Source organism: Triticum urartu, chromosome 2, assembly GCF_003073215.2.
Source record: "Triticum urartu cultivar G1812 chromosome 2, Tu2.1, whole genome shotgun sequence".
Taxonomy (NCBI): domain Eukaryota; kingdom Viridiplantae; phylum Streptophyta; class Magnoliopsida; order Poales; family Poaceae; genus Triticum; species Triticum urartu.
In genome coordinates this window covers 692,512,508-692,528,198 of record NC_053023.1, presented here as the reverse complement: position 1 = coordinate 692,528,198, position 15,691 = coordinate 692,512,508, and positions in this window count along the sequence as shown.

The following is a 15,691-nucleotide window of genomic DNA, read 5'->3' as shown; positions in this document are numbered from 1 at the left end:
TGATGAAAGGGTGGTCTTTTAGTTGATATTCAGTACATATTTCTGTCTGAAAATCATGTATAGATTCAGTTAGAGTTTGAGCACTGTACTTTGTCAGTTGAAACTATGATTCAGTTATTGTTGAATGTGTTGTGCACTAAAAATTTAATGTGTTAATTATTGCAGTGACAAATGGAGAAGCTAGCCAGTTTTTCTCAGTGGAGTTTGAGCACAATGGGATTTTCTTGGGGGAATGCATAGGAGGAGAAATGAAGTTCTCTTACATTGGGTGCAGTCATGAAGCTTTTGACTACTGTCATTCAGACACATGGTCACTGGGGATGATCAAGTATTGCTTGGCAAGGATGGACTATGACCCTACAGACCCTCAAATCAAGGTGTACTGGATTTTGCCAGATAAATACTATGGTGATGGCCTGCTTTGTGTGGACAATCCAGATGTTATAGCTGCTATGGTGAGGTCCAGCAGAGAAGCCAAGACTTTGGATTTGTTAGTTGATGAGGAGAACAAGATTCAGACATTATATCCTGAGATCATACTAAAAGGATGCCCAACTGCAGATGGAAATGAGGATGAAGAAGAAGGAGAGGATGCAGATCATGATGCAGAGAATGCAGAGGAAGGAGAGGATGTAGAGGCAGATCATGATGCAGATAATGCAATGGAAGGACAGGATGCAGAGGCAGATCATGATGCAGATATAGAGAATGCAGATAATGCAGTTGAAAACAATGATGGAGAAGAAGAGTTGAATGAATCTGACTCAGACTTTTATGAGAGTGACTATGATTGTGAAGATGGAGATGATGATTTGTTTGCTCAGAATGTGGACAAATCATTGAATGACAACAATGAAGAAGAGGAAGAGATATTTGAGGAGCAAGATCCACTGGACAAATCATTGAATGACAACAATGAAGAAGAGGAAGAGATATTTTTTGTGGCAATGACATTTAGAATTTTTTGGTGACAGACAATATACTTGAGTTGTTTGTGTAAACTCCTGAATTTTGTGCATTTGCTGAATGTATGAAGTAACTGAATATGTTGATGAAGCACATGTACTCCATTTTACTGAAATAACTGAATTTGGGTGAACTCCATTTATTGTGTGTGCTGGAGACGCCCAAAATTAAAAAATAAAAATAAAAACAAAAAAAATGTTTGGCCTAGGTCTCGAACCCAGGACCTGTGGTTTGACAAGTAGGGTACAATGCCAATGCGGTAAGAGTAGGAGCTTGTTAGTGCTACATGGAGTAATCTACTTGTACTGCTCCATTTTCCTGAATTTTGCACCTCCACTTTACTGAATTTTGTCATGTGTACTAACTGATTTTTTTGAACTACCTGAATTTTGCACCTCCATCTACTTGTACTGCTCCATTTATTGTGTGCTGGAGATGCCCAAAATAAAAAAATAAAAAAATGTTTGGCCTAGGTCTCAAACCCAGGACCTGTGGTCAGAGAAGTAGAGTGCAATGCCAGTGCGGTAAGAGTAGGAACTTGTTAGTGCTAGATGCACAAAGTTACTTGTACTCTTCACAGAGACGCCCACTCCACTCTGGACGGTTCGCGTTCCCACCCACCGCATCAAGTCAATATAACTCACCCACCCACCGCACCGCCCACCACTCCCCACTCACCACTCCCCACCCGCCGACCGCGTCGCCTCCACTCCCAATTCACCACCGCCAGCCACCTCGCCATGGCGAACATCGAGCCATGGAAGCTTGCACTGAAGGATCTGGCCGGTGACGACCAGTCGTTCCGCGTGCAGATCAGAGAGGTCTGCACCTGGTTCCCGACCCCGAAGATGATGCTCACTCACGCACGCGGCTTGGCCAAGCAGCTGACGGACGGCGAGAAGGCGCGTGCCTTCCCCACAGGCCTCATAGTGCCGCCGCCGTCCTTCCTCGTGTGGGCAATGCGTGAGGGCACGCTCAGCGTGGATCCATACCAGCAAGCTAGGTGGTGGATGTACCGCTCCACCACCTCTCTGGCCCCGGTCCCCCTCGACGGCGACGCTGCGTACGTCATCCGCGTCGTTCTCGCACTGCCTGCTCCAGTCGACGATGCCGGCTACGCCTCTGACGACGACCTGACGGAGATTGTTGTCATCACTGATGACGACATGGATGAGGTTGTGCTCGTTGCGCCGGCCGCCGTTGAGGGTGGCAGAAACAAGCCCATCGACGTCGAGCTCCTGCCGGACGTCGAGCTCCTGCCAGAAGAGGTGAAGGTCGAAGAAGTAGAAGAGGTGAAGGAGCCAGAGCAAAACAAGAAGAAGGCGCCGCTGAAGAAAGAGCTGAAGGAGGTGCGCCGCTCCATCCGCCTGCAATAGCTGAAGAAGCAATGAAGATGCTGAAGAAGCAGTGAAGATGCGGAAGAGTAGTTAGGTAAGCTGATATATATGTTGGCATATAAGTTATCTATTTTGAGCAGTTGATGTTCAACTGCTGTTATCTATGTTGTCAGTTGTTGTTGAACTGTTGTTGAACTGCATGTTCTATGCCCATGTTGATCTGCATGTTCTCTGCTCATGTTGTGCCCATGTGCACACATCCAAAATTAGAATGTACCAGGTGCTCACTTTCTGCCAAATATGCCAAGCTGTACTACCTGAATATCCCTGGGCCCATTCCAAATGGTTAACTTAACTGAAATTTGCACCTTTAAGTTAACTGAATTTTGCTTGATCTGAATTTTTCTTACAGTTAAGTTAACAGAAATGAGTATATTTTCATGTCAAATAAGAGAATCACTGATTTCAGTTAAGTGAACAAGCCATTGATTTCATGACAAATAAGAGAATTTTGCCAGTTTGGAATATTTACAACACTCAAAATAGATAATAGGTAGCCATTGATTTCATATAATCAGTACAAGTAGCAACTGATAACAAATAGTTTCACCTCTCACATCATGTCAAATACTAAATTACCTAACTTACACAAAACCTCTTATCACTAATGCTACAACACCATACAACAGTGCCGAGCAGCAGACTAAACAGGCTAACCAAGTTTCCCTCCTATCCCTAGTTCTGATATCCTTCTTGTGCTTCATGATCATGGCCTTCCTCTCTTCCTTCAGCCTCAGAATTTCAGCATCCTTGTCAAATACAAATTTCTGAAGAGCCACATTATCTTTAGCAAGTTTGCCAATCACCTGCCTAGGCCTCCCCTGCCATTCTTTGTCCACCCACTTCAGATAAGCACATGTATCATAACCCTGCAAAACACATAATACCAATTTGTTCAGTGCAACAATTTGTTCAACCCACCTTTTTCCACATTTTGACATGCCATTTTTTAACAAAAGTTGGGCACTTGACTAACCTCACGAGGACAAACAAGAAATCTACGCCCATAGTCATATCCATCAGAGCAAACTCTTCTCGCAGGGTTCAGTAAGTGGCAACAATGGTCACTTTTGTCAGTGCCACTGAAAGCAGCATCAGGAGAGGATTGAGGTATACCCCAGTCAAATTCTGGTAGGTTTTCAGTCCCCTACCATCATAGCAAATCAAATGTTAGCATCAGGAAAGCCCAAGTTCATGGGCATCTGAAGCAAATCTGCGAGGGGAAGGGGGACACACACCTTGCAGAAATCGACATCCATGTAGCGCACCTCTCCGGTGATTTTCGCCCAAGTCTCGCCGTCCTTCGTCATGTCGGCACCGACGAGGTCACATCCATTGAGCGAGAGAGGGTGGCTTGACGACGACGATGCCCCTGCTCCACGCCTCTGCTTCCCACTCAATGATGTGCACCCCTTCATCTGGAGAGGGTGGCGGAGACGGCTGCTGGCGGAGAGGGTGGCCGAGAGGGCGGCAGAGACGCCTGGCGGCAAAGAGGACGACGGCAAGGGGGAGGAGCTAGGGATTTAGGAATGGGGAATCGATGCAGAGAGGGCGATGTAGTCAGGGATTTGACCGTGCAACACAAATACAGAGAGTGCGAGGGGCTTTTTGTAAAATTAAGGAGTGCCAAAATCCAGCGTGGCATGCCAAATGGCGCCTCCATAGCTGTTTTGTATGAATTTGTTACAACAGTCAAGTTGGAGGACTAGTTTTGTGGGGTTTTTTAGTTCTTGTATGAATCTGTTCCCACCCCTACAAGTTTATGTACCAATTGTGGTATTAACTCTTATTTATAAGTCCCCTCTTTTAAACTAAACTAAATGCTTCATCCACCAAATTGCTGAAAACTAAACTACGTGCTTCACCCATCAAATTGCCCAAGCTTAATCGATCGTCATTTCCCGGACTGCATTGAGTTTTGCACAATCTTCCCATGGAAGCACTGGAAATGCCACATTTGACTTTGTGCCAACACAAGGTGCCTTTGGTGCACGTACAAGACAGCTCATGGAGGCCGGATAACACATTCTATCTGCATACTCCTCCCGGTGTTCCACAGACGTGCCAAGACCCATTTGGTGCATGTTGCAGAGAGAAAAATCTCTTTGAAAAACAGCTCTTGCTGCAACCTGAATAAACCTAACCATTTAATCCTCTTGTGATTTTGCACAAAAGTAATAGCACAGCTATGCCTTCACAATACAAGCATCTAGGCGAAAGGAAAGGGAAGAAAAGTTACCATGCTAGTTATTACTACCTATGTAACTTTTTACAAGACATTTTCAGAGTCCATGACAGTGTCAAAAACCGTCTTATATTAAGTTACAGCTTACAAGTTACGGAGGGAGTATTATGCAACAGAGAACAGTCACACACATTTATTTATATATATTATCTTTCCCAAAATAAATTCACTTCTAAGAGAAAAAACCAACTGATAAAGAAGTTGCACATTATCAACTAGAAAGAGATGAAGAAGCAGCTGTTTGGGACGTTCTGCTTGTCCGTTTTTACCTACGTGTCATTTGTAAGACAACGCATCACAACATGAAACCAGTCATACTGAATACTAGTAAAATAATGATGATCATTACATCCATCACTGTTAACGTACATGAAACCTAACACATACCGTCATTACAACATCTAAAAACGGAAGTACCAACGCATTACAACAAGAGCTCACTTACTCCTGGTAGACAGGTTTATTCACCTACCGAAGAAAGTTCTCCATAGCTTCCCCTTGCACATCTGCCACCAGCTCTCCGTCTTTTGTTCGTAGAATTCATTGTCAAGGTCACTAGTAGAAAACGGGCCTATTGTCCCGGTTCCTGAACCGGGACTAAAGGGTCGGTACTAATGCCCTGTCCCTTTAGTTCCGGTTCAATCCAGAACTGGGACAGATGGGCCTTCACGTGGCCTGTGCGCGGAGCCCAGGCAGGAGGGCCTTTGGTCCCGGTTGGTGGCACCAACCGGGACCAATAGGCATCCACGCGTCAGCATTTCTATGGCTTTTTTTCTTTAGTCCCCTTTAGTCCCGGTTTTTTTCTTTGTTGCTTTATTTATTTTATTTTGTTTCTACTTACAACAAAATACTTATTGTTGCTATTTTTTTCCAGTTTTTTTGTTTTGTTTTCTGCATTATTTATTTTCTTTTGTTTTTTGCTTTATTTTTTTAATTCTTTTTGCTTTTAGTTTTAGAAAAATTATAAACTTTCTGTTAGTGCCATTAGTTTTCAAATTTGAAAACACTTTTTTAGTTTTCTTTGTTGCTTTATTTATTTTATTTTGTTTCTATTTACAAAAAAATACTTATTGTTGCTATTTTAATTTTTTTCTAGATTTTTTGTTTTGTTCTCTGCATTATTTATTTTCTTTTGTTTTTTGCTTTATTTTTTATTTCTTTTTGCTTTTAGGTCAGCAAAATTATAAACTTTCTGTTAGTGCCATTAGTTTTAGAAAAATTATAAACTTTCTGTTAGTGCCATTAGTTTTCAAATTTGAATAGTTAAAATTTGAATTCTTTGAAATTTGTGTGAATCACAAGTTTGTGATTAACTTTACTAAAAAATGAACATAGATGCACCTATAGAGAAAATTCGACCTAAATTCATAGTTTTCAAATGAACTCTGAAAGAGTTGGCATAGCATACTCGTGTGTTACAAAGTTGGCATGGTATCATCATAATAGTTGCGGGAGAAAGTCTTCACTTTTTCTTCGCTTGTGTCATTTTCTTATTGCGCCGTAACCATGGATAATCTTCATCGTTTATCAGGATGCTTGGGTCAGCCTTGACATTGAAGGGAGGAATTTCATGAAACTTTTCATAATCTTCAGACATGTCTGTCTTGCCCTCCACTCCCAGGATGTCCCTTTTTCCTGAAAGAACTATGTGGCGCTTTGGCTCATCGTATGATGTATTCGCTTCCTTATCTTTTCTTTTTCTCGGTTTGGTAGACATGTCCTTCACATAGATAACCTGTGCCACATCATTGGCTAGGACGAACGGTTCGTCAGTGTACCCAAGATTTTTCAGATCCACTGTTGTCATTCCGTACTGTGGGTCTACCTGTACCCTGCCTCCTGACAGATTGACCCATTTGCACTTAAACAAAGGGACCTTAAAATCATGTCCGTAGTCAAGTTCCCATATGTCCACTATGTAACCATAATATGTGTCCTTTCCGCTCTCGGTTGCTGCATCAAAGCGGACACCGCTGTTTTGGTTGGTGCTCTTTTGATCTTGGGCGATCGTGTAAAATGTATTCCCATTTATCTCGTATCCTTTGTAAGTCAATACAGTCAAAGATGGTCCCCTGGACAACAAGTACAGCTCATCACAAACAGTGTTGTCACCTCTGAGACGTGTTTCCAACCAACTGCTGAAAGTCCTGATGTGTTCACACGTAATCCAGTCGTCGCACTGCTCCGGGTGTTTGGAGCGCAGACTGTTTTTGTGTTCATCGACATACGGGGTCACCAAGATAGAGTTCTGTAGAACTGTGTGGTGTGCTTGAGACCAAGAATATCCGTCCCTGCATATTATTGAGTCACTTCCAAGAGTGCCTTTTCCAGTCAGTCTCCCCTCATACCGCGATTTAGGGAGACCTATCTTCTTAAGGCCAGGAATGAAGTCAACACAAAACCCGATAACATCCTCTGTTTAATGGCCCATGGATATGCTTCCTTCTGGCCTAGCGCGGTTACGGACATATTTCTTTAGGACTCCCATGAACCTCTCAAAGGGGAACATATTGTGTAGAAATACGGGCCCCAGAATGACAATCTCGTTGACTAGATGAACTAGGACGTGCGTCATGATATTGAAGAAGGATGGTGGGAACACCAGCTCGAAACTGACAAGACATTGCGCCACATCACTCCTTAGCCTTGGTACGATTTCTGGATCGATCACCTTCTGAGAGATTGCATTGAGGAATGCACATAGCTTCATAATGGCTAATCGGACGTTTTCCGGTAGAAGCCCCCTCAATGCAACTGGAAGTAGTTGCGTCATAATCACGTGGCAGTCATGAGACTTTAGGTTCTGAAACTTTTTCTTTGGCATATTTATTATTCCCTTTATATTCGACGAGAAGCCAGTCGTGACCTTCATACTGAGCAGGCATTCAAAGAAGATTTCTTTCTCTTCTTCCGTAAGAGCGTAGCTGGCAAGACCTTTATACTGCTTCAGAGACATGCCGTCTTTTTTGTGCAAACGTTGCAGGTCCTCCCGTGCCTCAGGTGTATCTTTTGTCTTCCCACACACGCCCAAGAAGCCTAGCAGGTTCACGCAAAGGTTCTTCGTCACGTGCATCACGTCGATTGAAGAGCGGACCTCTAGGTCTTTCCAGTAGGGTAGGTCCCAAAATATAGATTTCTTCTTCCACATGGGTGCGTGTCCCTCAGCGTCATTCGGAACAGCTAGTCTGCCGGGACCCTTTCCAAATATTACGTGTAAATCATTGACCATAGCAAGTACGTGATCACCGGTACGCATGGCGGGCTTCTTCCGGTGATTTGCCTCGCCTTTGAAATGCTTGCCTTTCTTTCGACATTGATGGTTGGTCAGAAAAAATCGACGATGGCCTAGGTACACATTCTTCCTGCATTTGTCCAGGTATATACTTTCAGTGTCATCTAAACAGTGCGTGCATGCGTGGTATCCTTTGTTTTTCTGTCCTGAAAGGTTACTGAGAGCGGGCCAATCATTGATGGTCACGAACAGCAACGCCTTTAGGTTAAATTCCTCCTGTCTGTGCTCAACCCACGTACGTACACCGTTTCCATTCCACAGCTGTAAAGTTCTTCAACTAATGGCCTTAGGTACACATCAATGTCGTTGCCGGGTTGCTTAGGGCCTTGGATGAGAACTGGCATCATAATGAACTTCCGCTTCATGCACATCCAAGGAGGAAGGTTTACATACATAGAGTCACGGGCCAGGTGCTGTGATTGCTGCTCTGCTCCCCGAAAGGATTAATGCCATCCGCGCTTAAAGAAAACGATACGTTCCTTGGGTCCTTTGCAAACTCATCCCAGTACTTTCTCTCGATTTTTCTCCACTGCGACCCGTCAGCGGGTGCTCTCAACTTCCCGTCTTTCTTACGGTCCTCACTGTGCCATCGCATCAACTTGGCATGCTCTTCGTTTCTGAACAGACGTTTCAACCATGGTATTATAGGAGCATACCACATCACCTTCGCAGGAACCCTCTTCCTGGGGGGCTCGCCGTCAACATCACCAGGGTCATCTCGTCTGATATTATACTGCAATGCACCGCATACCGGGCATGCGTTCAGATCCTTGTATGCACCGCGGTAGAGGACGCAGTCATTAGGGCATGCATGTATCTTCTCCACCTCCAATCCTAGAGGGCATATGACCTTCTTTGCTGCGTATGTACTGTCGGACAATTCGTTATCCTTTGGAAGCTTCTTCTTCAATATTTCCAGTAGCTTCTCAAATCCTTTGTCAGCCACAGCATTCTCTGCCTTCCACTGCAGCAATTCCAGTACGATACCGAGCTTTGTGTTGCCATCATTGGGCACATCGTCTGGTTCCTCTTGATCTTCACCAGCTCCCCCCGTTGCAGCATCACCGTATTCAGGGGGCACATAGTTGTCATCGTACTCTTCTTCTTCGCCGTCTTCCATCATAACCCCTATTTCTCCGTGCCTCGTCCAAACATTATAGTGTGGCATGAAACCCTTGTAAAGCAGGTGGGAGTGAAGGATTTTCCGGTTAGAGTAAGACCTCGTATTCCCACATTCAGTGCATGGATAACACATAAAACCATCCTGCTTGTTTGCCTCAGCCGCATCAAGAAACTCATGCACACCCTTAATGTACTCGGAGGTGTGTCTGTCACCGTACATCCATTGCCGGTTCATCTGCGTGCATTTTATATAATTAAGTGTCCAAATTAATAGAAGTTCATCATCACATTAAAACCAAAGTACATACATAGTTCTCATCTAACAACATATAGCTCTCCAGAGCATCTAATGAATTAAACCATACATTGAAACTATGTAAAACATTTCAATGCAAAAACAAATGCGATCATAATCGCAACCAAGGTAACAGTTGATCCAACGGCATAATGATACCAAGCCTCGATATGAATGGCATATTTTCTAATATTTCTAATCTTCAAGCGCATTGCATCCATCTTGATCTTGTGATCATCGACAACATCCGCAACATGCAACTCCAATATCATCTTCTCCTCCTCAATTTTTTTATTTTTTCCTTCAACAAATTGTTTTCTTCTTCAACTAAATTTAACCTCTCGACAATAGGGTCGGTTGGAATTTCCGATTCACATACATCCTACATAAATAAAATCTATGTCACGTTGGCCGGCATAATTTTCATAAACAATAAATGAACCAATAGTTATAAAGATAATATATATACCACATCTGAATCATAGACAGGACAAGGGCCGACGGGGAAGGATACCAAAACCATCGCACTATATAAGATGCAATAATAAAAGTAAGAAAATAATACAAGTATCTACGTAAACATACAAGTAAGAATATTTTTTCCTTTCAGAAAGAAGATAAGAACAAGAGGCTCACCACGATGGTGCCGGCGATGAGCTCGGCGCGGGTGATCGATGGCGGTGAAGACGGGGACGGGGCGTGACGGACCGCTAAACCTAGACAAATATTGAGGAAAATGGAGCTTGGAGGTCGAGCTTGGAGAGGAGAAAGCTTAAGTAGTGTGGCTCAGGCATTCCATCGAACACCTTGTGTGCATAGGAGGTGAGCTAGAGCACCACCAAGCCCTCTCCCCCTCGGCCAGAAAAAACAGAGCAGTGTGCTCTGCTCTTACGCGAGGGGGTATATATAGGCACCTCATTGGTCCCGGTTGGTGGCATGAACCGGGACTAAAGGGGAACCTTTGGTCCCGGTTCAAGCCACCAACCGGGACCAATGGTGGTGGGCTAGGAGCGAGGCCCATTGGTCCCGGTTCGTCCCACCAACTGGGACCAAAAGGTCCAGACGAACCGGGACCAATGGCCCATGTGGCCCGGCCGGCCCCCTGGGCTCACGAACCGGGTCCAATGCCCCCATTGGTCCCGGTTCTGGAGTGAACTGGGACTAATGGGCCGACGCGGCCTGGACCTTTGCCCCCCTTTTCTACTAGTGGTCTGCCACCATCAAGACACGATCTCTCACAGCTGTTAACAATTCATCCAAGGCAGTGATTCTCCTCACTAGAGAGTTCTCATCATCAACGTCAATAGAAAGTAGGAAGGCCTCTATCTCTGCAACATTTACTTCACCGTCCTTAATCAAAGCTTCTTTGAATGATCGTAATGCTGTTATAAGGGATGATGAAGCCTTCTCTGTTCTCTCAGGACCAACATCTCCAAGGCTGTCTCCAATAACTTCAGATTCTGAATCCTCCTATGACAAAAAGGGAATTCGGTGTAAAAAAGAATTCAAGTGTTTGTAACTTTGTATAGACAAATATGTTCAATGCAATATATTCTAGTAATACAGATCATATTATCTAGCTTTAACAGAAGCAATGAAAGTGAAATAAGATACTGATACACCACTCACCACTGCCATCTAGAACTTTTTTTAAAATCTACTATCATTATAATATGAAAGCAGTTGAAAAAGTAATGGAGTTAATGTGCGGTGAATGTTTAATTGGCTTTAACATCCCTAATTAGAAACCAAACCAATATCTATAAGATACAAACTCCTCTATCCAACTGAAATTTATCAAACTATTATTTTTATTTTATTGAACAATAGGGAAAATGGTTAAGATTTAAGAAAAGAAATGATCAGTTAAGATTCAATGATTAAAAACACACCCATAATAGGTTTCAAGAGCAAAAGAAACAAAGTAGAATATGCTTGCTGTTTTGGAAACATATTGGAAGATGTCTGGCTGTTTTTGGACACTCCTTTTCTAAAGAACATGGCCTATTTGGACTCTAGATGGATTAACTACTATAAGAGACAAATATGCACCTGAAAACACATATACTTTGTGTCCCTTCAAAAACATGCAAGAGGTTAGATAGTGCCATAAGGGATAATCATGTGTAATATCTAACAGTCGAAGTCAAAGCTTGAATGATGTTGCTTACAAATGCGTTGGCTGAATGCTCAGTTCTCATTGGCAACAAATTATAGAAAAAATATTCATTAAATAAGATGTAAATTTAAAGCTGAAATAGAAGATAGCAAAATGCAAAGGAGGAACAAAATGTAGAAAGAGAAAGAAAATGTGACTTCAGTTGAGAATATAACTTATCTATATCCAAATATTTAAACACTACAGAAAATTCTAGCTATTGTTATACTAGTTATAGATTATGTATGTGAAGCTATGATGATGCTATAATATAATCTGCAGAAACCCTCTAAATATTTAAGATACTGATACATCACTGCCATCTAGAACTTTTTAAATCTACTATTATTATAATATGAAAGCAATTGAAAAACAACAGTTGAGATTTGGTGCAACTAATGAACGGTTAAAATTTAATTAATTTGAGTGTCTTGACATTATTCAAACTATTATTGGGAATAAAAAAGAAATGTTAAGATTTTACAGAGTTAAAATGATTAATGTTTAATTACCTTTGATATCCCTACTTAGAAACCAAACCAATATTCAACTAGAATATATCTAAGGGGGGCAACCACTTTGGGTCTATTGTATGCAGACTTTCCCTACATTTCTGTAAGAGGCTGTTTCTAGGACTTGAACCCATGACCTCATGGCCACTAGTAGAAAAACGGCCAGTTGTCCCGGTTCGTAAGGCCCATTTGTCCCGGTTGGGGAACCGGAACTAAAGGGTCGTTACTGAAGCCCTAAACCTTTAGTCCCGGTTCTTACACCAACCGGGACAGATGGGCCTCCACGTGGCCGTTGCGGCGAGCCCAGGCAAGAGGGCCTTTGGTCCCGGTTGGTGGCATCAAGCGGGACCAAAAGGCATCCACGCGTCAGCCATTTCAAGGGCTAGGGTTTTTGTTTTTTTTTCTGAAGGGGGGGGGGGGTGGGGGGTTAATTTAGGGTGTTACACTACTGGAATCAGCAGATTTGCCGTCTGCCGACACTTTGCCTTCAGCTAGCGGACGATAAAGAAAGGCTTTGCCATCAGCCACCGGAAAACGGACGGCAAAGAGTCAGCGGACGACAATGGAAGGCTTTGCCATCAGCATATCTTTGCCGTCTGCTAGCTGACGACAAAGATGATGGGTGTCGGGATTACGAGGACTACCTAACGGCCATTTTCTTTGCCGTCTGCTGGCCGATGGCAAAACTTGCCATCGGCCAGCAGACGGCAAAGAGAATGGCCGTTAGGTCATCCGTTTCCCCCGGCACCATCCCACTAGGTACGCTCTTTGCCGTCTGCTAGCAGACAGCAAAGAGCTGTGACCTACTTGCAGAAAAGGGACCACGCCCACGCCCGTGCCCCCCTCTCCGATCTGTCCGTCCCCTGCCTGAGCCGCCGCCCCTAACCTGCGCCGCCACCCTCGCCGTCAGCCACCCCGCCCCGCCCCGGCCCCGTGCCTGAGCCGCCGCTGCCCCGCGCCACCGCCTCACGGGCCGCCCCGCACCGCCCCAACCCCGTCCCGAGCCGTCGCCGCTCGGCCGCGCCATCGCCCGCCCCGCCCCGCCCGCCCAGGGGCGCTGCCCCCGTCCCGAGTTGCCGATCGTGCCCACACTGCCCCGCCCCCGTCCCGAGCCGCCGGGCGCCGCCGTCGCCCGGCCACACCGCACAGCCCGGCCCCGCCCCACCGTCGCCCTGCCCCTCATCATGGTGAGTTTTTTCTGCTGTTTTTTTAGATTTAGTTTATGATTGTTTAGTTTAGGTTAATTAGGTTAGTTTAGATTAATTTAGTTTATTTTAGGTTACATTTAGTTTATAGTTTTGTTTAGGGTTTTTTTCCTGTTTTTAATAATAATGAAGAAAGATGAAAGAAAAAGGAAAAGAAGAAGAGGAAGAAGAAGAAGAAGAAAAAAGAACAATAAGTAGTACAAGAAGAAGAAGATGAAAAAAAGAAGTAGAAGTTGAAGATGAAAAAAAGAAGTAGGAAAAGGGGGCGCCCGGGGACGAGCGGGTTAATTAGGGGGTTCCTCGGTGTCGATGGAACCCTAAATAGCAAGTATATCGTCGGTGCGAGATACATGTGGCCGTCGGTGTGGAACACTACATCCATGTCCCACAAGTGATGCCGACGTCCGGCGTCCCAAAGAAACTGTTCTCGGTGTCGATGGCGGTCGAACACCATCGTGAATTTGTCTGGCAGCCTCTGCGATGACGATTAAAAGGCAAGTGTTGAAACTTGAAACACCCAAACTGACTCAAGTCGGTTTGGTTGTTTGAAATTTCAAAACTTGGCTTTAATCCTCATCGCAGAGGCTGCCAGACAAATTCGCGATGGTGTTCGACCGTCATCGGCCACCAGAACTATTGTTTGGGACGCCGGGCACCGGCTTCACTTGTGGAATGTGGATCTAGTGTTCAACGCCGAGCACCACATGTATCTCACACCGATGATACTTGCTATGTAGGGTTCCATCGATGCCAACGACACCCTAACCCGCTCGTCTTGTTGTCAATATTTATTTAGGTTTACGGAAGAAGCAAAATTGCGATGTTACTCATCTTTGGATTTAAATGTGCAGTTATTTCGTCGCTGCGAGGGTCTAGTGTTCGACGAGCTCCGCCCCTGCGTTCATTGGTGAGCACAAATGACATCTCCTGATGAAACTTGCTAGCTATAGGTGTCAATCATCAGTATGCAGAACCACTATGCGTCTCCCGTTCGAAAGGGTTACATATATAAATATGCATGCATTTGCATATTTATAATCATGATTCTTTCGAATTGTCCAACGTTATCCATGGATAGCCTGAGTATGTGTAGATTGGGTTCATTTTCCCATATGCTTAGCTCCGGATCTGATGCAGAATTTCGCCAGTGCCTCCCTGTTGTTCTCCGGGTACACATTATCTCTGCTTATTGCCGAGACGTGTATCAGGAGAACAGCGGGGAGGTGCCGCCGAAATTTTGCGTCGGATCCGGAGCAGAGCATGGGAAAATGAACCCGATATACACATACTTGGGTGGGATTAGGACCTATCTTTACCTATTAGCGTGTAGGTTTCATGGACGTAATAAAACTAACAAACTCCATTAACTGATGGATATGCTTTGCTTAATTATGTATATATTTCTTGTGTGTCCAGTAGGAAGTCAATATGAGTGATCATGCATGGATATACACCGGTTACACTAGTCAAAAAGTTTGGACCGAGGAATGGTTAACAAAAACCAAGGGGTTTGTTAGAGCCGCATTTGCAAATGGCCAGGAATTTAGCTGGTGTCCCTATGCCCGTTGCGACAACTATAAAAAGAGGGACAAGCTTGAAATGAGTAAAGACCTGCAGAAGTTTGGTTTTACGTCTGGTTACACACTTTGGACATTACATGCTGAGTCTGCCCAACGTGCCAGAGCCAAGGTTCGTCGTCGCACCGACGAGCATGGTACCGGGACCACAGACATGGTGCAAGACTTTGACGATGCTCGTGAAGGAAATATGCCCTAGAGGCAATAATAAAGTTATTATTTATTTCCTTATTTCATGATAAATGTTTATTATTCATGCTAGAATTGTATTAACAGGAAACATAATACATGTGTGAATACATAGACAAACAGAGTGTCACTAGTATGCCTCTACTTGACTAGCTCGTTAATCAAAGATGGTTATGTTTCCTAACCATGGACAAAGAGTTGTTATTTGATTAATGGGATCACATCATTAGTTGAATGATCTGATTGAAATGACCCATTCCATTAGCTTAGCACCCGATCGCTTAGTATGTTGCTATTGCTTTCTTCATGACTTATACATGTTCCTATGACTATGAGATTATGCAACTCCCGTTTGCCGGAGGAACACTTTGTGTGCTACCAAACGTCACAGCGTAACTGGGTGATTATAAAGGAGCTCTACAGGTGTCTCCAAAGGTACATGTTGGGTTGGCGTATTTCGAGATTAGGATTTGTCACTCCGATTGTCGGAGAGGTATCTCTGGGCCCTCTCGGTAATGCACATCACATAAGCCTTGCAAGCATTACAACTAATATGTTAGTTGTGAGATGATGTATTACGGAACGAGTAAAGAGACTTGCCGGTAACGAGATTGAACTAGGTATTGGATACCGACGATCGAATCTCGGGCAAGTAACATACCGATGACAAAGGGAACAACGTATGTTGTTATGCGGTCTGACCGATAAAGATATTCGTAGAATATGTAGGAGC